Source organism: Saccopteryx bilineata, chromosome 5, assembly GCF_036850765.1.
Source record: "Saccopteryx bilineata isolate mSacBil1 chromosome 5, mSacBil1_pri_phased_curated, whole genome shotgun sequence".
Classification (NCBI taxonomy): Eukaryota; Metazoa; Chordata; class Mammalia; order Chiroptera; family Emballonuridae; genus Saccopteryx; species Saccopteryx bilineata.
In genome coordinates, this window is record NC_089494.1 from 18,758,717 (window position 1) to 18,780,021 (window position 21,305).

Below are 21,305 nucleotides of genomic sequence, written 5' to 3' on the forward strand. Positions count from 1 at the left end.
CGTTCCTGTCTCCCCGTCTGTCCCTCATTATCTCTCCTTATCCGCTTCCTCCTCTTCCGTCGCGCCGTCGGTCTCATTCGTGCGCTCCTCTCCTCGGGTCTGCCGCCCCGTCCTCGCGACCCTGCCGCCGCCCCTCCCCACGGTCCCCGCCCTCGGGTCTCCCTCTGTCACTGGCTGCTCCGGACGCCCGTGTCACCGCCCCTCGTCCAGCCCTGTACTCCCCCGCTTCCCGGCGGTGCCGGCGGAGAAAGCTGCGGGAGGGGACGGGCTGGGGGCGTCGCCGTCCCCCTCCCGACGTCGGAGGCGCCCTGGGCTGGGGGACGGGCCAGCTGCTGGGGCGCCCGCGTCCCCGCCCCCGGTCCCGGCCCGCCGGGCGCCCGGCCGGATGGGCTGCACGGTGAGCCTGGTGTGCTGCGAGGCGCTGGAGCCCGGGCCCCCCTGCGGCCCTCAGCCCCCGGGGAGCCCCCCGGCCCCAGCGCGGGCCCCGCTCTGGGAGCCCGGGGCTCTGGGCCGCGCCGAGAGCAGGCGGCTCCCGCACCAGGTAGGGCGCTGCGAGGACGGGTGGGGGGAGCGGGCGGTGAGCGCAGCCCCGCTCACCTGAGACAGGTGAGGAGCCCAGCCAGGAGAGCGCCGGGTGGCAGCACGGAGGTGGCGGCTGGGGCAGGCCGCCCCAGGGCACGGGCTGGACTAGGACCAGGTGGAGGCACCGAGAGTTAGGTTGAGGTCTCTCCTGTGTCTCTTGTGTCCTTGGGAGGAGAACGATGGCCCACCTGGCCCTGGAAAGGGCAAGTAGTTGAGGTGAGGGTTAGGAGCCTCCAAGAGGGGCAGGGCTGGGGGTGCTGGGAAAGGCACTGACAGCGTCCACTTCCCCGGAGCCAGTCCAGGAGCTGACTCTGTGTCCCTCCTGGGAGCCGGGGCTGCTGTCCCTGACTAGGACGCTGCAGCCAGGAAGGAGGGATCTTCTGAGACAGGGAGGGCCCCATTAGGGCAAGACTGACCTGAGGCTGGGGGGCAGCTGGACCTTCACTCTTGCATTCTCTGCTCTGGGTAAGTCTTGGAGCCTTGCAGGTGGGAAGCTGGCCCACAGGGGCCGGGATAGGCTGGTGCTGGAGGCAGGTGTTTGTTCTGGATGAGGAGTCTGTTCGGGCAGCACCAGGCCTGGTACAGGTGTGGGCACTGGGTTTCTCCCAGAAGGAAGAGGAGGGAGGTATTTGGGTCACTAGGGACTGTGCAGCCTTGTCCTAGGTACCGGCACAATCCCGGCCGACTGCCCTGTGTGGGACTGTGAAGGCTGCAGCCTCCTAAGATCTGTTTGCTGTGCGGGGGTGGGTTATGCTGCTATCTTATATATCTGCACTGAGGTTCAACACAGGGTTTGGGCGACTCAAAATGTACCTGTGGCTGCCTCCCAGCCCCCTTTTCCCCTTCACTGGGACAGGCAGTGAAGCCAGGTGTGTGTGTGTGTGTGTGCGCACTCACGCACGCACATGCTTGCACACGCATGTCCCAAAGCGATCCCTAGCCCACTTGACTGGATGCCCCTCAGGGTACGGATTGTGGCATAGTCATGGTTATATTTCACAGTGCCAAGCTGAGGGCTGTACTTCTAAATGGGAGTTCTCGTCCTTCCTAAGCTTTGGCCTGGGTCATCACCACGGTGACAGACAGACCGTGGTGAGAGACAAGCCTGGGGCATAGCTGTTGCCAGAGCCCTCGCAGTGGCTGGTGGCTCAGGTGTGATTCTGACAAGAGCCTGAGCCTGGGGGTAGGGTGAGGGCTGGGGGGTGTTGGCCGGTCTCCCGATTACTCCTTCTCAGTCTTGGCCAAGGGCAGAGGGCTCAGTGAGGGAAGATGGCACGGCAGAATCTCTAGACTTCCGGGCCCCTCCAGAAGTCATCCAGGTTCCTCCTCTGGCTTAAAGCCTCGTGAACCATCCTCAAAGTTGTCAGGGGGAAGTGAGTTCTCAGTCTCCCTCTTATCTGTCTCCATCTCAGACACTTCTTGACTTTACTTTGTCTGTCGGTGGGTCTCCTTGATTCCCTGTCCCCCCTCCTTCCCTCCTCCACGCCCCGTACAGCCAGCTGTGAGGAGGCGCCAGGTGTGCCACCTGGGGCACAGGCTGTCTGCTGAGATGGAGCAAGGAGCCAGGGCACTGGAGGTGGGTGACCAAGGAGAGGGGAGAAGGAGGGGGAGGGGAGGGTATGTGTGGGAGTGTGACAGCTGCAGGGACAGGGATGAGGACGAGTGTCTGTCTGCATTCGGATGAGCTGGTTTCCGAGCTGCCCCTTGAGAGAGTCTGGCTCTCACCCATGACTCATTCCTTCTTTATCAGCAGGACTACACTCCTCAGCCAGGCCTGTCCTGTGCCCACTGCCCATGGCTCTGGCTCCAGAAGGGGGCTGTTGCTGGCCACTCTTTTCCTTGCCAACCCCCCCCCCCCCATTCATATTGCAACTGTCAGGACACTTCAGGGACCCAGGAAAGAGTAGCCGGGCTATCACCTCGCTGAAGGAGGCGTTTTACAAGTTCTTGTGGTGGATAAACACTTCTGGGGCTCGCAGCCCCCCCTTGGGAGTCAGGGCTTAGAAGCTATGCAGGCATCTGGGCTCCCAGCCAGAGCACTCCCACTGACAGTCCTGCCATGAACACGCCACCATTCCTGCCACAGACTGTTCCCCTCCTCCTGCTAACCCCCATGCCCATTCCACAGACCTCGCGCCTCTCCTCAGGTCACAGGCTGGGCTCAGATCACCTGTCCCTGCCCCAGCTTCTGTCTTCTTCTCAGCCCTCTGGGCAGCCCCCTCCTTGCCAGGCCGTGTTGCCTTCTTCTCCCTGCACGCCGTCCCCGGTCTCCCCCTAAGCAGACTGTCCTCTGCATGGACCACATTGTCCTCCTCTCTTCTGTGTCCCCTCAGGCCCCGCTGCCCACATCATTCCCCTCCCTGCTCTGAATCTGTGGCCTGCTCCTCCTCTCTGCTTTTTTTTTTTTTGTATTTTTCTGAAGCTGGAAGCGGGGAGAGACAGTCAGACAGACTCCCGCATGCGCCCGACCAGGATCCACCCGGCATGCCCACCAGGGGGCGATGCTCTGCCCACCAGGGGGCGATGCTCTGCTCCTCCGGGGCGTCGCTCTGCCGCGACCAGAGCCACTTTAGCGCCTGGGGCAGAGGCCAAGGAGCCATCCCCAGCGCCCGGGCCATCTTTGCTCCAATGGAGCCTCGCTGCGGGAGGGGAAGAGAGAGACAGAGAGGAAGGAGGGGGGGGGAGGGGTGGAGAAGCCGATGGGCACTTCTCCTGTGTGCCCTGGCCGGGAATCGAACCCGGGACTTCCGCACGCCAGGCCGACGCTCTACCACTGAGCCAACCAGCCAGGGCCAACCTCCTCTCTGCTTTGAGGAGGGCTGCCCACCTTGGCTTCCAGACATCTGAGCTTTGGATTATTGGAGCCTGGAGGTGTGGCTCTGCACCCCTCCTCAGGGTCCCACAATTACCATACACCCTGAGCCCTCTCTGACAACACATGCCAGCCTGCCAGCCTCGGGGGAGGGGAAGGCGGGGCTTGGCATTCCTCTTGCGCATTCCCGCCAAACCTTCTCTGACCTGGGCGCCAAGGGGCCTGGAGGGCATCTCCAGGTGCCTGCCTCACCTCCTCACTCTCTGCCGTGTCCCAGTACAAGTGGGTGCTTGTCGGATGGTGGCGGGAGCAGAGGGGAGGAGACTCTGGGCTGCTTCTGCCTCTTCTCTCCAAAAGACTATCCTGGGGTCAGTTCACCTGGCCTCTGCCCAGTAACCCGGAGACCTGTTGCGTTCAGGAGATCTTCGGAAGGCCAGGCCCCACGGCTTCCCCTTCATGCTTGTTCTGGACTCCTACACCCCCATGGAAGCTCTGAGGTCTAAGCTAATGCCCTCTGCTGTGGTCAAGTTAGCAGACTCCTCTTTCTCTCTCTCCAGTTATGTAGACCATAGACCCCCCAGAGCTGAAAAAGGATCTTGGTTAGAAGTTCAGAACCATGTGAGGTCACAGATCTATTTGAGAATTTGATAAAAGCTATGGCTGTCCATGCTAGGGAACTTGCACACACACACATACACACAGCCACCGCACAAACACAGACACAATGTCACATATCCCCTTCAAGCCTGTTCATGGTCCTGATCCATCCAACCCCTGCATGTCACAACTGACCACACTGAGGCCCAGAGGAGAGAAAGGATTTGCCCAAGGCAAGATATAATTGAGATATAACTGACATATAACATTGAATAACTTTAAGGTGTAAGGCATGTTGATTTGATACATTTATATACTGCTCACAAAAATTAGAGGATATTTCAAAATGAATATGAAGTGATAAAAAAAAGAAGCGTTTGATTTTTTTGTTAAACAGGAACATCAGAAAAGCAAACAAAAAAAGTTGTTCAATTATGCAAATGAGATGCAAAACCAACTTTTATTTTACTGGGGAAAATGCATTATACAAAAGGCTGAAAGTACTGGAGTGTCTGCACGTTCCCTGATCCCCTCATTTTTGTGAGCAGTGTGTATTGCAATATGATTACCTCAGTGGTGTTAGCTAACACTTATATCACATTATATTATTCTTTGTGTGTGTGTGGGGGGGTGGGAACAAATAAGATCTAGTCTGTTAGTCAGCGAGCATTTCTGAACAGCTGCTCTAGGCCAGGCATGGAGCTCGGAGCTGGAGCTGGAGCAGGAAAGAGACCAGTTCTGTTCTTGCCCTCAGAGGGGGTGTCAGTCCAGTCGGAGAGAGGACAGTGCACAAAGACACTGGGCACGGTGGTATGCAGGGGAAGTAAAGGATGTTGTAGGAGATACCAGATGGACCGGATTTAGATTAGGAGGGAGAGGAAGTGGCATTTAAGCAAGGAGACAAAGTGCAAGTCGAGCTTAGTGAGGGCAAGTATTTTAGGTGGTGGGAGCAGTACACTTGAAGGTCCTGAGATGGAGAAGAGTTGGGAACGGTCACACACTTTTCCAAAGGCTTCCTCTGGCTGTTCCTGCCTCCTCACAAGTCCTGACGTCCGTGTGTGTGTGTGTGTGTGTGTGTGTGTGTGCGTGTGTGTGTGTGTGTGTGTATTGGAAGAAGGGAGAGGAGAAGCCGGAAGACCTGGGGCAGGTGGTCACATCGTCGGGGTGAGCGGTAGTGGTGGTTTGGGTTAGAGAGCCGATGTGCCAAGGGCAGGGCTCCTTGGGGGAGAAGGAACAGGACTTGGAGATGGAGGAAGAAGGAGTGGGAGGGGGAGGTGAAAACAATTCCCCTCCTCTTACAAGGATGATAGCTGATAATGCTTCATCAGGAACCCCTCCATTTAAGTTCTGAAGAGTTTCATAAATACAGAAAAGTACACAAACTGAATACACCGTGTATCCAATGTACCCAGCACTCAGTCAAGACATAGTGCGTTGCCTGCATCCAGGGTCCCCCTTCCTGCCCTCTTCCAGTCACTAATTCCCCTCTGAGAGTTATTCACTATCCCTTCTACCAGCATTGATTCGCCTATTATGTAGAACTTCTTATAAATGGAGTATGTTGTATGTGTCAATTTGGGCCTGATTTCCTGTGATCAGTGTTATGGTTGTGACTTTCATCCATATTCTTTTTTTTTTTTTTTTTTTTTTTTTTTTTTTACAGGAACAGAGTGGGAGTCAGAGAGAGGGATAGATAGGGACAGACAGACAGGAACGGAGAGAGATGAGAAGCATCAATCATCAGTTTTTCGTTGCGACAACTTAGTTGTTCATTGCTGCTTTCTCATATGTGCCTTGACTGCCGCCTTCAACAGACCGAGTAACCCCTTGCTCGAGCCAGCGACCTTGGGTCCAAACTGGTGAGCTTTGCTCAAACCAGATGAGCCTGCGTTCAAGCTGGCGACCTCGGGGTCTCGAACCTGAGTCCTTCCGCATCCCAGTCCAACACTCTATCCACTGCTCCACCGCCTGGTCAGGCTCATCCATATTCTTGGTGTATGGTTATATATCATCCCTTCTTATTGCTGGATAGTGGTCCACCATGTGAAGATATATAATTTTTGGTCAATTCTGTCACCAATAGGCATTTGGGTTCTTTCCAGTTTGAGGCTCTTGCAAATAGCGTTGCTATGAACATCTTTGTGCATCTTTGGTGGTCCTGTGTTCTCATTTCTGTTGAGTGAAGGCATCTTCCTATTTTGATGAGTATCTCTGGGAGGCCCAAGCAACTTAAGAATCAGAGGCATCATTCTATACAGGGGGCATTCAGGCAACTTGGGAAGGGGGATGAGAGACATATGGGGGAAGGGAGAGGATCTCTTAATACTCTGACCATGTCCTTTTGTAGTGACTTTCCTTATCTTGCTCACACCTGTAATGTGGAGCTCAGTGTAAGAGGGGAAGGAGGAAGAGGCTCTAGATCAGGGGTTGGGAAACTTTTTGGCAGAGAGAGCCATGAACACCACATATTTAAAAATGTAATTCCATGAGAGCCATACAACGACCCGTGTACCTTACGCATTATCCAATAAAAATTTGGTGTTGTCCCGGAGACAGCTGTGATTGGCTCCAGCCACCCGCAACCATGAACATGAGCGGTAGGAAATGAATGGATTGTAATACATGAGAATATTTTATATTTTTAATGTTATTTTTTTTATTATTAAAGATTTGTCTGTGAGCCAGATGCAGCCATCAAAAGAGCCACATCTGGCTCGTGAGCCATAGGTTCCTGACCCCTGCTCTATATGCCAAATTAGAGTGGGGTGGGTGGGGTCAACTGACTACCCTTCCCAGCCTTATCCACTCTCTGGGGACAAGTCTGGGTCCCTGGTAGATCAAGAGGGTGTAAGGTGGGGGATAGGGCCATGCCCTCTAGTTCTTCTCTCTTTCTTGAAAGGCAAGAAGCCAGCTACTGCCTCCTTGTTTGAAGTATGAACTTGCCAAGAGCCCCTGGCACCAGGACAAAGTGTGCTGCCAAGGGCAGGCAAGCTAAGGCAGCCCCCGCAGGGGCAGTAGCCTGAGAGTGGGAAGCAGAGGCTGCCATTTGCAGAGAAGCCAAGTGGTGGGGAGCAAAGGGGACCCAGGTGATGCTGAGGTTCTGGGCCCCCTTGTTGGCTGGCCCAGCTCTGATCTCTGAGTTGACTCCCTTCTGCTCGAGACCCCAGCCTGGTGTTTCCAGCCAGCCCCTTCGTCTCCCAACCCGAGAAGCTCTAGAGTCCAGAGCAGGAAGCTGCCTGTCCAACCCACCCCAGGGAGAGGGGATGGAGGGGCCTCAGCTTTAGACTTCCTCCCTGGCCAAGGATAAGAGAGTGTTAAGGTGCTTCTGTTGCTATCTGTCCGCAAGTCTGTCTCCCCCGTCAGTCTGGTGAGCAAGTGCTTTCAGGACAGAGCCAAGTTTTGGTAAACTTGGTAGCCCAGGGACTTAAACAAAGGACATGCAGCATATAGGTGCTCAATCAGGGTTGCCCCACGGGTGAGTGGATGGACGGGGAGAGGCAGGCAGGTAGAGACCTCGGGGAAGAGAGGGAACACAAGTGGAGGCCAGGCCAAAGATGAGGGTGATCTCCTATTGGCTTTGGGCCTCCACCTGTGCCCGAGCTCCTCTGGGCACCCAGTTTGGGGGGAGGGCACAGGTGTGGGGATGGAAGCCAGAATGACATCACCTAGGTCAAGTTCAGGCCTGGTGGGAGGTCAAATAGGAATGTCTGCAGGATTGGAGGAGGTCAGCTGACAAAAGGCCTTTTTCAAGGTTTGAAAAGTGTGGGAAGGGAGGTGAGAGCCCGGTGGTCAGCTGGGGCCGGCGTGGGCAGCCGCCACAAGGAGGCTCATGGGCTCGTCTTCCGGCCTCGGCCCACGCTTCCCTCTGCTCAGCTCTTCTTGTCACTCCTGCCAGCTCCTCCTCTTCAGGAACTTCTGGGTGTCCCCACCAAATTGCATTGAACCCACAGTAGTCAGGAGTGGCCAGGTGGTCCCTCAAACCCAATCCTCAGAGCCTTCTGGCAAAGGGGCCCCGAAGTACCGTGGGCCCTGGTGTATGTGGCGTGTTGGTTCTGCACCCGTGGGCCCTGGTGTATGTGGCGTGTTGGTTCTGCACCCGTGGGCCCTGGTGTATGTGGCGTGTTGGTTCTGCACCCGGTAGGAGCTTCTCAGTTCTCATTAGTCTGCACTCCTTTCCGCCCATCTGCCTTTCCACGCACTTGTTCCTCTATCCATCCATCATCCTCGGTTTACCGTCCGCCCTGCATCCTTGTGCCCGTCACCCTTCCCCTCTCCGGCCCGCCCTCTGCCACGGGCCATGCGCACACACTTGGTGTTTCCGGTAAGTCCTCACCCTCTGTGGAGACATCCAAACACACCAGCCGCAGGAGACAATGTGCAAGAGGCGTGCACGAGCTGTCATCCGGCTCTGGAGCAGGGAGTGGGCTGGTCTGCCTGCAGCTATTTGGAAAGCCCTCCTGGAGGAGCTGACACTTTGAACTGGGTCCTACCAGGTGAGTAGGAGTTCACGGGCACTGAGGGGAGGCAAGGCCATTTCAGCCAGCCCAGGGTGTGCAGTCTGCGGTGCCCTAAGGGCGCAGCGGAATAGGGTGGGAGGGGAGAGGCCTGGTCAGAAGCCGGAAGAGGTCGGTCCGGGTGGGAAAGACCTTGAATGCCAAGCTAAAAAGTCCAGCCTTTAGACTTATGTGGGCCATAGAGAGGCCTGGGAAGGAGGGAGTCTGCATTTTAAACTCTCCCTGGCACAGGGTGGAGGATGGGTGGTGGGTGGGTGGGAGGTGACTTGAGCTTGTGGCTGGGTCTCTCTCATGTGTCTGGACAAAGGGGAGTGTGTATGGGAGGGTGCCCCCCTGGGAACTGGCTCTCCTTCCTTGTCCCTGCCTACAGTCCCACCAACCCCTTCGTCTCCTAAACAGCAGCCCAGACCCTGGGCCTGGCAGACCAGGAGTTAAGCCGAGAACTCACCTGGAAGAGGTGCAGCTGGCTCTCTGCCATGTCCCTTTGGCTCAGTTTCACCTGCTGCCCAGCCCAGACGTCACTTCCATGAAGGCTGGGCAGGGGACAGGCCTGGCTTTGTTGGGACCCTGAGACGGGGCTAGCTCTGTTGGCCCTGCCGTGGAATGGTTGGAGGATGGGGAATGGAGCGGGCGGGTAGGGATCAAGATTCCTGGGACCTGGCGCTGCCCAGGAGCCTGGCAGCAGGGTGCCTTGGCTGGCACCTCTGGCACACCCTAGTCACATGCATGAGGGGGCGAGTTGGGGTGGTTGGCCAAGGATGGCAAGAATGGGTGGGGTTGGAAAGTGCTCTAGGGCCACATTCGCCTTCCCCTTCTGCTGGCCCCTGCCCTGGGGAGGGGAAGCGCTCAAGCTTGTAGGCTCAGGATTCTTCGGGGGCCAGAACCGGCTGTCCTCCTGGTCTCCCCTATGTCTCATTTCCTCTCTGTCTCATTCCCGCCTCTTTCTCTCTTTAAATCTCTCTCATACTCTATCTCTTTCTGAATTTGTATCACTCACTGCTTAGGGGTTTCAGTTCCCTTTCCCACCCTTTTTCTGCCCCCAGAAGGCAGGAGGCAGAGATGGAGGGCATCTCTCCTATAGAGGAGCCAGTAGCCTTTGGGGTTAAACTAAGTTCAGTTCAAGCTTTGCCGCTTCCGGGCTGTGCCTTGCTGAGCATATTGCACACCCTCTCTGTGCCTTAGCATCCTTCGCTTCCCTTGAAAGCACTCAGAGCAGTGTGGGGCACACTGATGGCGTTTAATAAAGGGTAGCTTTCGTTGCTGTTGTTATGGTTATTGAGTGATTGATTGTATTAGGCTGAGACCTCTGAGAAATAAGATGGGATTAAATGTGTCAAGATTTTATTAGGGAAAGTTCCCCGGGTGGAAGGAAGGAACCAGGAAAGGCTGGGAGAGCCTTCAGATGGTGATGGAAATCTGACCCTGAGTGAAGGGGAAACAGAAGAACAAAGGTTAGACAGAACCTGCCTAGACCTTTCAGATGGTGATGGAAATCTGACCCTGAGTGAAGGGGAAACAGAAGGAACAAAGGTTAGACAGAACCTGCCTAGACCTTTGTGTACTCTAAGGAGAGTTCAGCAAGGGGAAGCCATGAGCCCAAACTGGCTTGAGAAGTCTTGTGTCTCCCAGGACTGAGCCTGCCTTAGAATGACCCGTGCACTTTGCCCTGGGAAGCATGGCCCCAGCGAGCACAGTAACGCGTTTGAAAGTGCGCAGCTGGGACCTTAGTCAATCCTGCTGCCTTCAGCAGAAGGTCTGCGACGGTGCTGCGATTCAAATAATTTAACAGCCGGTTCTCTGCCCTAATGACTGTTTTAAGTATTAAAAAATGATACACCGAAAGAAAATTTATTATTTCATGCATTTAATACTTAAATAAGAACAATAAAAGAGGCACACAAAACTAGATTATAAGAAAGTTTGAAAATATTAATAAAAAAATTTAAATAATAACTGACAAAAAACAATGAAACTATTATTTAAGATATTTCCATATTGCTTCTTTTTTTTTTTTTTTTTTTCATTTTTCTGAAGCTGGAAACGGGGAGAGACAGTCAGACAGACTCCCGCATGCGCCCGACCGGGATCCACCCGGCACGCCCACCAGTGGCGAAGCTCTGCCCACCAGGGGGCGATGCTCTGCCCATCCTGGGCGTCGCCATGTTGCGACCAGAGCCACTCTAGCGCCTGAGGTAGAGGCCACAGAGCCATCCCCAGCGCCCGGGCCATCTTTGCTCCAATGGAGCCTTGGCTGCGGGAGGGGAAGAGAGAGACAGAGAGGAAAGCGCGGCAGAGGGGTGGAGAAGCAAATGGGCACTTCTCCTGTGTGCCCTGGCCGGGAATCGAACCCAGGTCCTCCGCACGCTAGGCCGACGCTCTACCGCTGAGCCAACCGGCCAGGGCCTCCATATTGCTTCTTGATTGGCATCTTCACTTGTGAATTTTTTCACCTATGAACATGACTGTGGGCGCTTGGAATACGCTGTAGTGCAGGTGAATGTCAAAAAAAGAGTAAGGAATGTAAATTTGTGATTTCCACATTGGGCGGCTGCCCAGGCGCCCACCTTAGAGAGAACCCTGATTACAAGGGCCATTTTAACAACCGGTTCGCCAAACTCAACAAAAAATTAGGTATCGGTTCTGCGCTGAACCCATGTGAACGAGCTGAATCCCACCACTGGTCTGTGAGGTGCCTTCTTGTGGCTGCTGCGGGGCTTTGGGACATGGAGGGGGCCAGGGTCTTCCATCCTGGGGGTCTGAGGTGACCCAAGTGTCTGGAGGGAGTCAGCAGCCTGGGCCCCAGGTTGTCACACTCCGTTCCGGTGGCAGGGCTGCCAGGCCTCGTCCTTCGGGGCCTGGCTTGAGGCTGGGGCCCGGCTGCTGAGTTCATATCCTTCGCCCTGGTCCTTATAGATGGTGCGGTCCTGCTTGGGGCAGGGGGCTGAGTCCATCTGGCCTCTGACACTGCTCTCTGTTCCCCTCCCCATCTTTCTTTCCTTTTTGGGGTGCTTCAGCGCTGTGGGGCAAACTGAGGCACGGGCGCACTGGCCCGGGGAGAGTCCAGGGTAGGGCATTCAGGAAACTGCATTGTGCTGGTCTCCTCTTTCCCCTGGATGGAGCCATCCGCCTCAAATTCCTCCTGGGGCAGGACAGGGGCCTGATGCTACCCTACACTCACCTTGGGTGTTCTCTGGGGCTGGCCAGAGTGTGGGGCAAGGGTGTGGATGGCAGGTGCCAAGCTGCGACACCATTAGGGGAATGAAGTTGGAGCAGGAGCGAGTGTTTCTGGGCACTGAGCTGAGGCCATCTGTGGAGGTCAGACCAGGCCCAGCCTGGCCAGACTGGCCCTCTTCACTGCCCGCGTCACCTCCACACCACTGCAGGGCAGGCAGACTGTGGTGAGATGTGTGAGCCACCCAGATGGCCTCTTGAACCCCAGCCACTCACTATGCTAATGAAGGCTAATTTATTCCCTGTTTCTTAATGGAATTGCAGCAAAGCAGCGGGGCGCTGAGTGTGTTGGAGGTAGCGCTGGAGGGGGAGGTTCTCTGTGGGTCTCCCACATTCTACTGCAAGAGCCCTGGGCTGTCTGTGTGGCTCAACACGGCCCCCCCCCCAGGGCTGCAGCTCAGCAGTGTGGGGAGCAGTGAAAGGGGGACAGGCAGCTGGAGGAGCCCTTATTTCCTGCTTCTGGTTGGGTGGTCTGGGCAAGCTAATGTCTCTGAGCCTCGGTTTCCTCATCGGGAAAATGGAGAGAATAGAACCTCCCCTGTCAGGCTGTTGTGAAGAGCCAGGTGCATCTGCCAAGCTGGAGGGCACAGTGGGCAGGCAGCACGGGCTGAGCTGTCTACACTGTGTCCTCGCTGGCACCTCTTTTCCCTCTGCTAACATCGCCTGCAGTCAGGAGTCCTGGATCCTGAGGTCACCTGGAGATGGGTGTGGGGGCGGGGACCGTTCTGGGAGCTCTGCTCTGGGGTTCAGGGGTCGGGGTTGAGGCGTGCGGACAGAGGAGCTCAGAGCATCACGGCAACAAAACAAGGGAGGGCTTGTGGTGGAAAAGCGCGGACCCAGGGCTTGGACCGAGCTGGTCACAAATCTGGGCTCTGGCACTGACTAACTTTGTGAGCCTCAGTTTCCTCATCTGGAAATGGGAATGATAGCAGCTACCTTGCAAGGTTAGCAAGGGGATTAAGTTAGCTAACGCATAAAGTTCTTCGCATGTAGTAGGCCCCCAATAAACAACAGCGTCCTTCTCCCTCTGGAAGGGCTTTTGAGGTCATCTGGTTGACCATTTCACTTGCTGTTTTGGCCAAGGCTTCACCTCAAAGCCCTTCTCAGAAAGCAGGGTTAGGAATGGGGGAGAGCCCTGGGTTGGGGGGGGGTGTCTCTGAGTTGGCAGGCCAGAAGTCCCTTAACAATACAGTAACGATAATAAATGCCCTAAAAAGAGCCTCGCACGATGCTCACTCACAACAGCCCTGATGTGAAGTGCTGTGATGTGAGCAAGCATTGTTATCCTATTTGACAGACGGGAAGGTTGAGGCCAGGGGAGATGACCTTGTCTGCAGTCTCGCCGCGGTTAGTGCAGAGGGGGATGTGAATCAGGTCTTGGGATCCCTGGCTCGCTCGGTGCGCTTGGCCTCTCTCCTGCATCTCGCCTGTTCTCCTTCCACTGAGCAAGACAGTGCCCCCCCCAAAAAAAAAACAGTACCCCAAAAGGAGGGTTTCTTCTTGTTATCAATAGTCCCTTGGGAGTAAGAAGTCATTGCTTTGCTTGATCAGTTAGTCCTTTTCCTGGGACCACCGTCCCCGACCCTCGCCTGGCCTTTAGTCCTGAGGGCACCCACCCTCCTCCAGGCAGACCGAGGCAGTGTGGGGACTGGGTGGGGTCCCTCTGTGGCAGTCACCTTCTTTGGGGATTGTGTGGTGTTAGGCCTGTTCCTTTCTTCTTCAAACTTGGCACAGAAACCCAGCTATCTCTAAATTACCTCCAGCAGGTTGGCAGCTCTGACTGCCTCCTCCAGGAAGGCACCTCTGACTTTGCTTTGCTCCTTACCTCTGGGGGGTGAGCACGAGTCTCACCCCCCACCCCCACTTCCCCTTCCTTCTAAGCTCTTCATCGGCCTCTGTGGCTATGAGAACAACCCCACCTTGCTTCCCAGACCCACTGACTGACTGGGCATTCTAGCTTTGGGGTCTCCCCTCTCCCCCTTCCCTCCTTCCTCCATTTATTTCCTCCTCTGGGATCCGGAGGCCTTTTGTGAAGCTCTTTGTGTGGAGTTGAGCTCCCAAGGCCAGGCAGGGGAACAAGGGACACCCCTCACTTTTTTCCATTGTCCCACCTCTTCCCAGGGCCTGAGTATGTGTGCATATGTGTGTGTGCATGCATGCGCTCCTGTCCCAGCTTGGTGCGTTTTCTCTGTGACTAGGGGGCAGGGAGGAGCTTGAAGGGACTCAGGGGTGCAGAGCAGCTTGGGGCCCCTACAGCAAGGCTGAGAGGCTCTGGTGGGAGGAAGGAGCCTGGGTGCTTAGAGAAGGGGGAAACAGGGCCTGGGAGTGCATGTGGGATGGAGGGACAAGTCATTGAATCTCTGGCCCCAGGAGTGGACGATGTCACCCCTGTACACCTCTGCCTCTGATTGTCTCCATCATTCTGTCTCTGGTTTTCTCTCTCCTCTCCCTCCTTTGCCCCTCCCATCTTTCCCCAGCTCACTTTTTTCCTGCCCATTCCTTGTCTTCACTGGCATCGGCCTTCCCTGGCACTGCCCTTTCACTGAGGAGAGAGCAGAGAGACACCCCTCCCTGCCCCATCACACACTGCTGCTGCAGTATTCTAGCCTTTTCTTGACTTCTGCTCCCAAGCCAGCCCTCCTGGGCCCTGACTGATTGTCCTGGGCCTTGCTCTTCCTGTCCCTCCCTCAGTGTGGGGCCTCTCCTCCCAGGGGTGCTATTTTCTACGCCTCAGCCGTGGCTCCCCTTTACCTTGGCCAGCTTGCTGACCCCACCGTCTAGAATAACACTGAGTGGCTGGCTGCCCACTGGGGCCTGGCTAAAAATAGACCCATACTCGGTGCTTTCAGGATAGTATGGGGCAGAGGCAGGGTCCAGTCCACAGGTTCCTCATGACCTGCTTGGGGGACATATCCTGCAGGGACCTTGGGGTCTCCCCACCACACAGCTGCAGCCAGAGGCCTGGTTGGAGGGCCTGGGTGGGACTTTCTGGTGCTGGTGGCTGACACATGGGCAGAGAGAAGTGAACTGAGGGCCAGGATCAACCCAGGATTTCTAGCTGGTAAGTGCTGACAGTCTGGACTTGAACCCAAGGCCCTACTGTCAGACTGGAGACACAGGCATGCCAGCTGTAGATGGTTTTGTTGCCCGCGGGATAAGGTGGAACAGTCTCACAGTTGTGAGAGGGGAAGAGGTTGCGGGGATGGATGAGGGAAGGTAAAGGGATTAGCCGTAAAACATACATACATACATAACACACAGACTCAGTCAACAGTGTGGTGCTAGCCAGAGGGGCGAGGGGGTGGGGGCTCGAGGAGGCAGCGGAGGCGGGGAAATGGGGACAGAGGAGAGGTGGCGGCGGCAGAGGCAGAGGGCGCGTGATGCAGTGGCAGAGGGTGGTTTGTTGAGCCGTGCACTTGAAACCTCTATGGTTTTGCGAACCAATGTCATCCCAATAAATTCAATTAAAAAAAGTGTATAAATGCCAAAACTGAAAAAAAAAGTATGTGTGTATACACACACACTCTCTCTCTCTCTCTCTCTTTCTTTCTCTCTCTCTCTCTCTCTTTCCCAGCTCCGCACTTCTCTTTCTTTAGACTCTGAGCAATAACTCAACCTGTCTGAGCATCGGCTTTCCTACTTGTAAGATGGGTTTCTGTCTCTTGGGGCTACTGCAAGGCACCTGTCTGCTGTCGGTGACTGACAGGGCTCCAGGGGGACCAGCCATAAGCTCACCAAGCTGTCAGCCTCTGTCTCTTTTCCACCCCAACCCCTCTGTCTCTTCCTGGCCCCTTGGGTCTGTCCCTGTGTCTGGGTCCCCCTTTCCTCTCTGGTCTCCATGTTACCCCCGTCATGGACTCCGGGGCCCTGAGGGGGGTCCATGGCTTCCTGCCCGGAGTGCAGAGTGGGGGAAGGGGCCGGTGTGGACAGGGTGCCTAACGCGGGCCTCAGGCTGGGCACTGTGCTTCAAAACTCCCAAGAGCTTCTTTGTGTGTGTGTTCGCCCCATATTCCTTCTTCTTTAATCGTCTCCTGTTCTTGTTTCATGAGTGCCCTTTCCTCTCTGAGCTCTCTGAGAATATCAACGCTCACTTATCTTGAAGTTTCTTTCTCCCTACCTTCTACCCCCTCTCTCCAAGTCGCTGTTCGTCCCTGCTGCTCCTCTGCCAGGCTCTCTTCAGATGCCCGGGAGTCCTGGTTTTGGCTTATATTTCGAGTGGGCAAGGAAGGGTGGGTTGTGTGCCCTGAGGGTGGGAGTGGACCCCCAGAGGGCCTGGCTCTAGGGAGTCTGGCTGGGCCGCTGCTTTGGGGACACTGCTGTCAGCATCTGGGTTTTTCCTCTTGGGCTTGTCAGGTCCCACAGAAGTTTTCACTCTTCTGCCTGGGGGCAGGTACTGGCCGGCTGCCTCATACTCAGTAAACCCTCACTTAATCCTTTCTTTCCTATAATACTCACGCCTTCAGCTGTGCCCCATGGCCCCTGTCCAGGGCCTGCTGTTCTACCCTGTCTGGAAAATAAACCTCCTGGCTTCTGCTGGGGGTCAGGATAGGACCTAGAAATCTAACCACTTCTTTATTGCTCTGTCAATCTTCCTGATTTAGGTTCATATCCCGCCCCCCGCCCCCTGCACCCCCCCCCCCCGAGATACCTGAGCCTTTGGAAGGTTCTGTGCCGAGTCTGGCCCCTTCTTGGCTTTTCCTGCAGCCAGCTCCGGGTTCAGCTTTCTCGGCTCTCGGTTCCCATTCAGTCATCTGCTCTCCAGCTCCCAGAATTTTGACACTGTTGTCAGGGGTGATAATCAAAATATTTAACAAGAGCTCCTAGGGACTGAGCTGGGAGGCTGGAGCGGGTCCTGAGGCCTCTTCTGGGCCAGGAATCAGCCTTTTCAGGTCCAAGGGAGGGGCCACGGCGTGAGGAGGGTGGGCACACAGTAGCTATTTCCCTAGTGGACTAGCAGTGGTTTAGTGCCCGGCAGCTGCGGTGGTTGTGTTGTGCTGAACATCACTCCTAATGTCAATAGCAACAAAGTCTTGACTGCTGTTTCAGAGGGGTTTCAAGGGGGAGCAGAATTCAATGTGTGTGTTCAATTGGCCAGTGTAACCAGAAATACCCACTTCGCTCCTTCGGGCTCAGGCCTGTCTCACTCACAGAAGAGCAAGAGGGCAGATAGGAAGGCTGCGACTGGCCATGCAGCCCGTCAGGGGCCCAGAGGCAGGGGCTACTCCAGCTCTTCCTCCTCAAGCATCCGTCCTAGGGGTGGCCTCCGGGCCATTGATGGGACGGTGGGAGGTGGAGCCAGACTGAAAGGAGCAGGTCCGACATTAGGACGCACTTCTCAGCCAGCCTGGGCCGTGAAGCCAGAGAACAGGATGGTCCGGGGAGGCAGTGGGATCTCCCTTCCAGAGGAACTTTAAGGCCTGGTGGGACCCCAGCTGACCTGAGCAGAGGGTGCCTGACTTGCCCCCACGAGTGCTGGTTGATTTCCCCTTTACTGCCTCCCTTCCTCTTTCCATTAATAGAATGCTGCCTTCCATAGAAGGCAAGATTCCCTTTCTTTGGGGTTAAGGGACAGCCCTTTTGTGGAAAAGGAAGTTTGGGGTACGAGGGGCAGAGATATGAGAAACTCTGAGGGCCTAGAAAGAGACCCAAGTGTGTGGAGAGGCTCCCTGAGGCCCCCCTCCCTGGGGCCCAAAGTTTCAGGGAGAAAGGGGTTTGAGGAAGTAGATTAGGGGTGCTTCTTACCTCCAGGGCAGCCCCAGTACTGACATCTTCTTACAGTCTTCTTAAAGTCAAGCATGACGTAGACCAGCGGTAGTCAACCCTTTTATACCTACCGCCCACTTTTGTATCTCTGTTAGTAGTAAAATTTTCTAACCGCCCACCGGTTCCACAGTAATGGTGATTTATAAAGTAGGGAAGTAACTTTATTCTATAAAATTGATAAAGCAGAGTTACAGCAAGTTAAAGCATATAATAACAATTAATTACCAAGTACTTTATGTTGGATTTTTGCTAAGTTTGGCAGAATAAATCTTTATAAAACAACTTACTATAGTTAAATCTATCTTTTTATTTATACATTGGTTGCTCTGCTACCACCCACCATGAAATATGGAATGCCCACTAGTGGGTGGTAGGGACCAGGTTAACTACCACTGACCACTGACGTAGACACAGAATTTCTTGCCAACCCTCATTTGCATATTATTTGCATCAGATTTACATATCATTTCGGGTCCACAATGGCCAGAAAGTTCCTTTAGCACCAACTTTTCTCTTGCTGGGTGTACTTGGCTCTGTCCCCATTTATTCTTTTCAGCTTTGGCCCCCCTGTTTGCAGGGTCACAACCCTGAGCTGTAGCCTCCAAGACACTCCCCTTGTCCTGTGGGGGCGTGTATTTTATGTGCGCATGTCCTATACAATTCCTCTTTTCCAGGCCCACATATACTTCCTTCTTTTGGCCCCTTAAACAAAACATGTCACCTTTCTAACCGATTTCCAGTTCTTTCTTATAAACTCTCTGGAACAATAATGGTGTTCCATCAGAATGCTTTTTAAAGAGACTGCCATCCTGTCCTCCAAGTTGCTTCACCCCCCCCCCCCATCCTCTGCCTGTGTGCCCTTCAGTCTGGCCCTGAGACAGAAAGCTTTAGGAAGGGGACAGTCTGATGCTGGACAGAGTCAGGTCCGGTTGAGGACGAGGAAGGGATTTCTGAGGGATAAGGAGTAGGAGACTGGATGGGAAGGGGTCCTCTACTCCAGGGACTAAGATGACCCTGGACGGTGGGAACGGGTTTTGGTTCCCGTAAGAGATTTCCTGCTAGGATGAACAGGGACTTCGAATGCTGAAGTTTTATGTTGAGTCATGGAAAGTTGGAGACTCAACCCTCCTCCGGGGTTCAGAGGAGAGTGGGGCATAGTAGGGTGGAGGCACGGGCTTCTCTGGCAGTGTGGTGCCTCCCTGGGAGTCCTGCCTGCTCCTGTTCTGCCCTGACTCGCTTTCTCACGTTCGTCTCCAGCGCGGTGGGGGCGCAGGAACCCGCTGACATGCTCGCTTGCCTTCTGCCTTCTCTGCTGGAGAGGCAGCCCTCAATTCCTCTCTCTCCTTGCATTCCAGCCTCCTCTGGGCTACTGTGCCCCCGCTCTACCTTCCTTCTGGCCCGCTCCCAGCCTCTCCTAACAATGCTGTGTTGGCTTCATCCTGCTGGACTCCTGGCTCCCCTTCCTCGGTGTCCATTCCCCGGAGGGCGGTGTGAACTGTGTGTTCCAGACAGGGCGCTCTTGCCGAGGGTTCTGGCGGGCAGCGTCTGACTGGTGGGGGTGGGGTGGGCATTGTGCAGCCAACAGACCTAGGAAGGGTTGAGCTTGCTCTTAAAGTCCCCAGGGTGCCCCTCCTGGCCCCAGGTTTGGAGATATTTGCCCAGTAGCCCCTGAGGGGACCTCGATGAGTCAGGTCTGGTGCCTGGTGTTTTCACATTTAATTTAATCCACACAATCACCCCATGAGGTCAGGATCCTTGTCTCCATTTTGCAGAAGAGGAAACGGGCTGAGAATAGGGAAATAATTTCCTCAAGGTCACACAGCTGTTAAGTGTCAGGGCCAGGATTTGGACCCTGGTCTTAGCTGGCTTTGTACCTGGCTGCTTCTCCGTGGGAGGTAAGAGTGGGCACAACGGAGGTGACAGTTCGTACATTCTCTCCCAGCATGCTCTCAGCTGCATTGGGAGGGGAAAAAGGCAGATACAGAATCCGTTTTCCAGAAGACAGTGGGACTCCCAGAGGGCTGTGCCCCCAGCCTGGTCTGAGGTGCTGTCCTGGGCCCGACTCCTCACCCCTCATGGCGTCGCGATGGGGCTGGGCTGGCGCTGGGATACCCAGGGCGGCTGCGCCAGGAAGCTCCTTCTCTCCGGTCTGCCTGGGGCCGGGCCGGCCTCGTGCTGCCCTGAAGCTACCAGACAGAGTGAGAATAGAAAATGCCAGAAACCAGGCTCAGGTGGATCACAGAGGGGTGTGGGACCCTTTGGAGAGGGGATGCAAGGAGCCACAGAGTACCATTCAGATCAGGGGCGTGGATGGAGGACCAGAGGCCTCAGGAGAGCCTCCAGCCTTGCTTTGAGGGGCTGCAGGAATATTACCCACACCTGGAATAGGGTCCCTCCAGGGCACACTGAGGGTCCGGCTCTCCTGGCTTCTGGGGAATGGTGAGTGGTTTGTGTCCGAGGGGACTTGGGGTCCCCCAGGAGCTGTTCTGGGCCTGGCCCCCGGACCAGCTGTGGCCTTCTCCTGGTCAGGAATCAAGTTCTCCGAGAGCCTGGGCGCAGATCCTGCTCCGGACCACAAGGCTGCAGTGGGCTCTGGAGGGAGTCCCCAGGAGCCCTCGCCCCCTGCCTGCTTCTGAAGTCTGGGGATGAGGCCATGGCACCTTGTTTCAGGCCAGTGTCCCTGGTTGGCTGGTGACAGCCTGTGCTTTCTCTCTGCCATTTATCCTTTTCCTTTCTCCTTCACTGATGCTGGTCCTTCGCTGCCTTTCTCTGAGAGATGGTCAGAGCCCTCCACCTCCTCCAGCTCCTTAACCCCCCCCCCCACACTGCTGTTCTGTCTTATTCCCTCTCTCTCCCCTCACACCCGCTTTCTCTCACTCCCCCAGTCTTTGGAGGGTCCTACGATGAGCGGGGAGCTGGAGAGTCCTAGGGTCACATTTCTTGAACTCTCTCCCATGTCCCTGCTCTGCAGAGACAATAGTCGGGAGTGGGTCCAAGAAAGGACCCATTAGATGGCTTGGCTGGAGAAGGGAGAGGGGTTGCCAGTGAGTGTGACGGAGGGAGGTTCTCGGAGAATGGGGGGGGGTAGGAGGGGATCTGTTTATTCATCTGTCTCTGCCTCCATCCGCCTTTGTCTCCTGATGTCTCTAGCTGTCTGCCTGTCACTGTCATTATCTCTGCCTTTCTGTGTCATCTTCGTTCCTAAGCCCGGGACTTTAACCCAGCTCTCCTTCTGAGCCTCCCACACCCAGCAGCCCTCTGTGTCCAGTTCAGAGGCAGACCAGTTAGTGCTGTGGGCTCGTTTCCCAGGAAGGGGAGGGGGCTGTGTGGGAATGGGGGGAGGGGACTCTCATTGTATTAGCTAGTTCTGATGCAATTGGGCTTCCTAGGCCGGGCCTTCCCCTGCCCCCCCTGCACTCGCCATTCATCTCACTCCTCTCCCGGTTCCATCAGAATCAATTAGACAGTCCCTACTTTAATCTCATTGCAGGAGCCTGGGCTCAGACCCAGCAGCCTAGCTCCCAGGTCTGCAGACTCCACGCTGAGCCCGGCAACAAACACCCCTGGGACAGAGGGATGGCCAGGATGACCTCAGGGCCCTTGTTCTTGTTTCTCCACCCTCACATGTTCTGCCTGTCCTGGGAGGGAGCCCAGGTCTGGGGCTTTCCAATGGATCAATACCCACGATAATTCCAGGTCTGCCCCCACCCCTCCCCCACCCGCCGTTTATCACGTCAGCTGCTGGGTGGTGATGGAAGTCATTTGGAAAGGGGCCCAGAGGACCCAGGATTTTCAGCCTGCAGATT

The 21,305-nt window shown here is 55.5% G+C and overlaps 1 non-coding gene across 1 annotated transcript; it reads right to left on the bottom strand.

The window, feature by feature from the left end:
- Positions 1-3,299: 3,299 nt before the first annotated feature.
- On the bottom strand, positions 3,300-3,375 carry TRNAA-GGC (transfer RNA alanine (anticodon GGC)). The gene has a single exon. It is a non-coding gene; the product is annotated as a tRNA-Ala (tRNA).
- Positions 3,376-21,305: the final 17,930 nt, after the last annotated feature.